This window comes from Heteronotia binoei, chromosome 7 (assembly GCF_032191835.1).
Source record: "Heteronotia binoei isolate CCM8104 ecotype False Entrance Well chromosome 7, APGP_CSIRO_Hbin_v1, whole genome shotgun sequence".
In the NCBI taxonomy this organism is placed as follows: Eukaryota; Metazoa; Chordata; class Lepidosauria; order Squamata; family Gekkonidae; genus Heteronotia; species Heteronotia binoei.
In genome coordinates, this window is record NC_083229.1 from 73,342,435 (window position 1) to 73,351,092 (window position 8,658).

General features: G+C 41.8%; 1 long non-coding RNA gene across 1 annotated transcript; it reads right to left on the reverse strand.

The window, feature by feature from the left end:
* Window positions 1-768: 768 nt before the first annotated feature.
* On the reverse strand, window positions 769-2,255 carry LOC132575244 (uncharacterized). The gene is made up of 2 exons (XR_009555669.1): window positions 1,948-2,255; window positions 769-1,268 (listed from the first exon to the last, which is right to left on the reverse strand). It is a non-coding gene; the product is annotated as an uncharacterized LOC132575244 (long non-coding RNA).
* Between the last annotated feature and the right edge of the window lie 6,403 nt (window positions 2,256-8,658).

An 8,658-nucleotide genomic window follows, 5' to 3' on the forward strand; every position in this document is an offset into this window, starting at 1 on the left:
ACATCTTCTCCAAATTCCACTCTACCCTGGTCCTGTTTTCAAATCTACTAGCGTTTGCCAAGGCAATGCTGGCAACCTAGCATACATTGCAGCCATAAGTTTCTATTCAAAAACAGAAGGTTTCTGCAGCTGAACCATACTGCTGATTTTTATATCATACACATGTTGGAGGGGTGGCCATGCTCTGATGAACACAATGTGGGCAGTATACTACTCCACACACTACACACATTGCTGCAATTATGCTTAAGTTGAGTACAAAGCTCTTCTCTTTGAGACCGCTACTTAACCACATATGTGGGGAGCTCTCAGGATAACTGAACAGGCTGTGCTCTCCAAGTGTGAAGTTTCATGGTGGGCACTGAAGGTGGCAGATAGCTACCTGGACAAGCAGTCAGTCTACTTTAAATTATGACATTCTAAAATGGACCAGAAAGGGAAAGGCAGGTGGATTAATCTCCACACTCCTGCCAGTCTAGAAATATGCCCAGTCTATGCCTTGAAACTTTACATGTAGTATTCTATTTATCCAGCTTTACTATCATGATAGTATTCCCCTAATGTAAGTTTCAGTTCTGAGAAGTGTTCAGAAGGGAGTGCTGCCTAGCAATCTCACTACTAAGGACTGGTCCATTCCTGCCCTCTCTTGAATCTTTCTTCCCCCATTTCTTCAAAACAGAGAGAATCTTCTATGATCCTGTAGCGGCACTGAGCAGCCCTGTTCCCGACACTAAATGGAATATATGAAAATGATTAAGACAAAGAAAATGTGTATTCAACAGGCTAGAGTTGTATTTATGCTGAGAATATGCTTACCAAAGAAAAGAATCAACAGTAACAAATAGATTTGCATCCTCTTCTTTGACATGCCCAGTCAGCAAGTCTGCAAAATCCTACAACAAGCACAGCATGAAAAACTGGCACTTATACTAGAAACCTTCGATACAGAAACCAAATCTGCAGCATTTATGGTATGACTGGGGCACAGCAAATAACTTTCTATTCGTATGAGTTCAAGCCAAACTTTGGGATCTAGATTCCCATGAAATTGTTGAATATAGTTACATGTTACACTTTCTGTGGCAACAGCAACTTTGTGGTTCACACAGACAAACACAGAGAACATTTTCTAGTAAGCAGTCAATAAAACATGTCCATGGAATATTGTTGATGGCTTCCAGTGAACAGGCCTCACTCTTGAGCCAGATTCTGAGAGAAACAGGTGCCAAAAGACAATGAGGCAGATGAGCATTATATGTGTATTAGTGCTGAAATGAAAAATTGCACCAATTCAGTATCTGACAAGTTTCATGCATTCACAACTGACAAATTTGAATTTGAACATACTAAAAGATCTGAAACCTGTGTTTCAGGCACATAACAGGAACATGGCCAGACATATTTTGCACTCAGTCACAACCTGCCAAGGAAGCCTGAATTTTGTGGCAAAAGGGCAAAATTTGAATTTTAAAAGCAGCAAATGGTGGTGTGATTTTTCACACCATGCATTTTTAATTTAATAATTTATAGCCTGCTTTCCCCCAGACAGTATTCAGATTGTCTGTTTATACAGCATTTGTAAATGCTAATTTGAACCCATTGCCATGCTTACAAACTTAGATCCTGGCTCTTGACAAAAAATAGGCATTGAGAATAAAGACTACAAGTATAGTATGAAAAAACCATATTCATAGGAAGGAAGGTTAGATTACTGCTGTAACTAAATCTATTGTCACTTACACTTGCCACAGTATGGTTGGGAGCTAATGTGGTGTAGATATTAAAGTGTCAGGTTAGGACTGGGGAGATACACTTAGTCATGAAGCAGGTTACTTCAAGTGTCACATTCAGGACTAAGCCTGGAACTGTTGCTGTACCCAGGGTTTCCAGGATACACAAATACAACAGCAACAAGTGCAGAAATACACAGAGGCAAGGTATACAAACCAGTCCAGATTTGGATATCCAACAGTCTAGTCCAAGGGTCAGGGCAGGAAGGTCAAGGGTTCAGAGATCCAGTTCCAAGGCTTGGGAACAGATGCAGGATACAGGGGTCTGGGTCTCAGGCTTCAGGAGCAAGCACAAATATACAAGGCAGTTAGGTGAGGGTAGCACTCTGCTGCTAAACAGACCTAAACAAAAAGGAGTAACAAGTAAAGTTTCTTCCCCCACTGAGTCTTGCTCAGCAAGTTTATTTTATCTGCACTTTTTGCTGACTCATCTCCCTAGGGCCAGGTGTCACTCCTTACAGTTGTGTTCACCTTCCTACAGGGCAGCTCTTTTACTGTTTACCTATCAGCCTATCAGTCCTGGTCCTGCAAGGACTTCACTTCAGAAACTAATGCTGACTGTTGCTGAGCAGCCAAATGGGCATTCCTTTGTCTCTCCTGAGCTGCCAAGAGCTCTCTTATTTTATGCTGTGCCCCATGGTACAGAGTGGTAAAGCTACAGCACTGCAGTCTGAGCTCTCTGCTCATGACCTGAGTTCGATCCCAGTGGAAGCTGGGTTCAGGTAGCCAGTTCCAGGTTGACTCAGCCTTCCATCCTTCTGAGATCAGTAAAATGAGTATCCAACTTGCTGGGGGAAAAGTGTAGATGACTGGGGAAGGCAATGGCAAACCAACCTGTAAAAAAGTCTGCCGTGAAAACGTGATGCGATGTCACCCCAGAGTCAGAAACAACTGGTGCTTGCACAGGAGGCTATCTTTACAGTTGTTGGGTTTTTTACTACTCAAGAGACTTTGGCAGGGAAGCTGTCTCTTTCTTCTCCTGGAAGATCGAGCAGCCCAGCCTTGACTGGGATGTGTTCTCACTTCACAATACTTTCCCATTGTGTCTGTTGATGGATCTGGCTACTCTACTGGAGATGCCACCAGTGTGGGGCCTGATTATTCAGATTCTTCTTGTCCCGAGGAGCTGGCAGCTGGCTGGCCCTGACACTGGGTCAGTCACTCTCATGCAACCTAACCTACTGCACAGGGATGCTGTGGGTATAAAGGGGGAAGAGGAAAGCCATGCATGCTGGCCTGATTTTGGGGGAAGAAAGACAAGATAAAATATTTTATGTAGATACTTGCAGTCTTCTGTAGTGGCACTGGAGTAGATGGAGTTGAACAGGACATTACCCCTTGTTGTGTGAGATTTGTATGGTAAGACAATGTAGTGTAGCAATAAGAGTCTTGGAGCAGGGTGTGGAGCAGCTTCAAATCAGCATTCTGTCATGAAATTTATTGAGTCACTCTTTTTCAGCCTAACCCTATAAAATGGAGAAAAGGGGGAAACAGTGTATATCAGTCTTTAAAGGATTGTTGAGGGAAAATGTACTAACTAAATAAATCTGCTATTTTATAGAAGGCTGGCCTAAAAATCTATTGACATCATATCTCCTATATGAGATAAGCACATATTCTAGAATGCACATAATAAGCACATATTCTAGAATGATGGCTATTTCTAGAGGTCAGTAGAAAGCACTTAGACGTAAACTTAAAAGGCTTTTGGTCATTTTACACCTAGGCCAGGTGTGAAAGATCATGGGGGGGGGGGTGAATTGTAAATAAAAGGTAATTTAGTCTTGCTGGTCAGTCAGGAAAGAAGCATTGTTTATGTTGCTGATATTGTCGAGGCATGAGGCAATAGACCAAAGATGAACTGATACTTAAGACATTGTTTAGGACATATAAAGAGACCTTTACCACAGGATGCAACATACATCAAAGGAATGGATTGGAAAGCCCTTCTTGGAAAATTAAGTAGGTTATTTTGGACATTGCTGCTTTTAGACTAGAAATGGCAAAAGCAAACTGGTATTTGAAAGCAAGTATCATCAAAAAAAAAAAAACAGCACATCTCTCCGTACTTTATGATCTCAAAACAGAATCTTGGAGACAGATTATACCATAATGATTGTCCTTATGTGGCATGTCTCTAAAAAAAATCCTTTGGATTCCTTTTGTTTTCCAATATAATGTAAAAATGCTGCTGTCCTGATCTAAAATCTGTATTAGAATAATACACTTGCTTTCATTAAACTATCAGAACTAGCACCTTTTCCCATCCAAAGAGGATTATTTTCTAATAGCAATAGCTACATAAAGCCTTTTATTTAGACCAACTAAAATGACACACAAACTGCACATGCTGCTTTATATTATTAAGAGAGGGGACTGGTCAAAATAAAGGATATTTTGTGGCTTTTAATTTCTGTTAACCATGAATTCACTCCCTAAAGACATTAGAGGATAAACATAGTTTTCTGTGTTCCACTACCTCTGCAGATGCAGATGCATTTCAAAAGATGTATTTTCCTATATAAGTTGCCCATCCTAAAAGTGGGACGTTGGAGTTACTTACTTGTGACAGAACATTGAGAAATGTTCCAGTACTCAGAGCTACCTTCTGACCTTCATGATGTTTTCTTTCTGGCAAGAAGCTCTGATCCTTGACCTGGCTTCTTTATCATCACCAAGAGGTAATACTATTTCAGACAGACGATGAACTAATTAATCTACCTGCCTTGATGCAGCCAAATCAGCAACAAACTCATAGAATACTTCCTAAGGTAAATTTAATTAAATCAGTACTCTATATATCACCTGGTCATTACTAGAATATGAAACTGGCTTCTTTGAAAATCAAAGATATTGTTCTGCAGGAGGACAACTTAAACATGGTGACATCATGGGCTTCTCGTGAGATCCTAGAATCCTACCTGTCTCCACACAAAGGAATCCCCACTTTTAACTGTTCAAGCTACATTCTGTCTCCCTCCCCCCACACCTTTTTCTGAGGTGATAAACTCAAGGGCAAGAGAGAACAAGCAATAAGGTGATTTTGTCATGCAGCTCAAGATTTTTAAAGCACATTAACTGTAATTTTTAGTTAGTCATAATTTAGTGAACCATTAAAAGTGACCCAGTTCGCTGAACTGAACTGAACTGAACAGATGGAATTCCACCCTCACACTGCTTGAGTGATTTTCTGAACAATGCAAACTCTTCTTTCAAAATCCCCTCCTAAGAGCCTCATGTAACATTTGGTGGGTGCTTTGGTCTCTCTTCACTCTTTGGCTCTGCAGTATTATGTAAGAAAGAAGACAACAGATAATCAGAATATATATTCTGCATATGAATGAGAAAATCCAGAAAGTGTCACTGTGCTGAAATTTCTTGAGTTTTTGGTGCAGTGTGGTTGCTCTCTCCTTATTGGACAGTTTTGCACTGGATGTGTTTTGTTAAATGGGAGAACAGCAAAGCCACATGTTATTTGCTAGCAACAAGAAGTTTTTTGGGACTGAAGAAAAAAGGAATAGGCTTAGCTGTTCCAGGATTAATTTCATTAATATAATTACTCTCAGCCCTTGCAAAATGTAAAAGTTGCGAAACTAAGCAATAGGGGAGCTTGTAGACCAATGAAGGGGGGAGAACCACTAACTATTGGCCAAGATGGCTACCTGAGAGTAAAAACATGCCCAGAACAAAACTGACCAATAAGGAGTGGGAGGAAGGAACTCAATGTGGGTGGGAGAGACTGGAAAAGGTTGAGAGGATTGTAAAATCTGAGGAAATCTTTATGTTTTTGAACTGTGTTTGGTTTGAAAATGAAGTGAAGAGCAGAACAGTCACAAAACCACTCTCAGATAACATGAAGAAACAGTGAATGCAAAGTGAACTGAGTGCTGAAGGGAGGAAAAACAATGTACAATGAGAAAATATGCACAGTGAAAGTGATGGGAATGTAGAATGGCAAAAGAAAACCTGATGGACATGCAGAGTGAAAGCAAGGCAAAATGCCAGTGCATGATAGGCCTGTGAATGTCTTCTCTGTTCCTATCCATCAATATGCCAGATAGTCTGTCCAATAAATTATATTGCAAATTCCTTATATGTCACTGGAGGCTAAGTAAATGCCATTGTGATAAACAAAAGGCATAAATATTACTCACTTGTGAAAAGATGCAGCGCATGCCTTTTAAATAATCCAAAGGGACCCGGGTCTCTTGATAATGCACATTATTTAGGTAGGAAACAGAATATTAACAGCAGTGACTATTATTAGAATCCAGATGTTTTACAGGTTAAGAAATGTGAAAGATTAGACCTGGAACCTTCTGCATGAGTTGAGATCTTGAGATGTCAGTTTCTCTGTGCTAGTTCTTAGTGGGACTTTTAGAAAAAACACCAAAACAATTTTACTGCTGCTTTTTTTGTAGCACCCCTAATATAGCCAGTCTTCCTGGAGCTAACAGTAGGCCCTGTACTAAGAGCCCTGTAAGCTCTTGGAAAATTGGCTACATAAGAGGGGCGTGGCCTAATATGTAAAGGAGTTCCTGCTACAAAAAAAGCCTTGGTTGCACCACTTCACACTGTTACCTTAGTAAGAAAGGCAATCCTTATTATTGAATGTCCAGAACAGCTGGTTCTTTGCACATGCACTGTTTATTCATCAGTGGCAATGGTAAATAGGCTTCCCAATCCCCAGGTCCCAGCAGGGGATCCCCTGGTTTTACAGGCTTCCCCCTGCCCCCAGCCAGCTGGTTGGTGGGGGAAGCCCCTCCCCCACAGCCACCACGTACCTCTAGATCGCTGGCAGGACCTGCAAACATGCCTGGTTTTAAAATGTGTGTGTTCCTTTAAATTGGAGCAGGAAGTACTTCATGGGGAAGGGTTAGCGACAGCAGACCTCATCAGAGTGCAGCCCCTCCGTTTGTTTTGCTTTCGTTTCAGACAAGTGTGAGTGTGTGTGTAAAAGAAAGCAGTATAGCCCCTGTACTTTCCAGATCTCATTGTGGAGGCATCAGAGACAGTTAAGCGTGTGTGTGTGTGTGTGTGAGAGAGAGAGAGAGAGTGGGGGGAGGGGAGGGAACTCTATTATTCCCTATGGAGACTTATTCTTATAGGAAATAATGGAGAATTGATTCGCGGGTATCTGGGGCTCTAGGGGGACTGTTTTTTGAGGTAGAGGCACCAAATTTGCAGCACAGCATTCGGTACCTCTCCTCAAAATACCCCCCACGTTTCAAAAAGATTGGACCAGGGGGTCCAATTCTATGAGCCCCAAAAGAAGGGGCCCCTATCTTCATTATTTCCTATGAAGGGAAGGGATTTAAAAGATGTGTGGTCCTTTTAAATGTGATGGCCAGAACTCCCTTGAAGTTCAATTATGCTTGTCACACCCTTGCTCCTGGCTCTGCCCCAATGTCTCCTGGCTCCACCGCCAAAGTTCCCAGATATTTCTTGCATTGGACTTGGTAATGGTAAATAATAATTTTAAAAATCATGTCAAAAATGCTTGACACTTTGTAAGGGAGGGCATGTCTCAGTAGTAGGGCATTGGCCTTGCATGCAGAAGGTTCCAGGTCTAATCTCTCACATTTCCAATAAAAAGGATCTTGGGAAGCAGGTAGGAGAAGCCTTTTTCTGCCTTTGATCCTGCAGATTCATAACCAGAGTACTGATTTTGGTGGGCCAGTGCTCTGGTTTGGCAACATCGTATGTTCACATTTTTTCAGATGGGAGCCATGTTGGTCTGCACTAAGACAGATGTGAGTCCGGTAGCACCTTAGAGTCCAACAAGAGTTTCAGAGCATGTTAGCACAGAATCATAGAGCTGAGTCATACATGCAACCTAATCCAGCCCCCTGCATCCCTGACAGGTGTTGGTCAAGCCGTTGCTTGAAGACTGCCAGGGAGGGGGAGTTCACCACCTCCATAGGCAGCTGATTCCCCTGCTGAACTACTCTTACTGTAAAAAAAAGTTTCCTAATATCCAGCCAGTACCTTTCCACCCATAATTTAAATCCTTTATTGCTAGTCCTATCCTTGCCTTTCAAATACTTAAAGAGAGCAATCTTGTCACCCCTGAACTTCCTCTTCTCCAGACTGAATATTCCCAGATCCCTCAGCCTTCCCTTGTAGGGCTTGGTCTCCAGGCCCCTGATCATCCTCATTGCTCTCTTCTAAACTACATCCTTTTTGAAGTGTGGTCTTCAGAACTGCACACAATACTCCAGGTGCAACCTGGCAAATGCAGTGTTCAGTTTGACTATGACATCTTAACATGTAGATGTTATGCTTCTTTTAATACACCCCAAGTGGTAGGCTCTCCTTTCTTGGAGGTTTTTAAACAGAGGCTAGATGGCTATCTGACAGCAATGAAGATCCTGTGAAGTTTGGGGGAGGTGTTGTGAGTTTCCTGCATTGTGCAGGGGGTTGGACTAGATGACCCTGGAGGTCCCTTCCAACTCTATGATTCTATGACAATTACTACTCTTTGAGTATGATTCTCCAAGTTCCCTATCCATCTAAGTATCCTAAGTTCAGTCCACAGTCTTCCAGTTTACCCATCAGAGCATCATGAGGAACCCTGTGGTTTCTAATATAGCTGCAGATGGATATACTAATATACCCTGAGAAGTAAGGTAGCACCACTTATTTCTTAACACACTGTCCCCCCCACACACACACACACACTGAGACAGATAAGAGCTACATACATGTAGTGCTACCACAGAAGACTAAAGCACTTTGAATTCTAAGTTGCTTTTCTGTTAGCTAAACTGCAGATCTGCAGACAGAATGGAATTTCCTTTTGTGTATGTGAAGATGTATGTGCAAATAAGAGTGCCGTATACTTCCCAATCCAATTAAAAGCCATTAT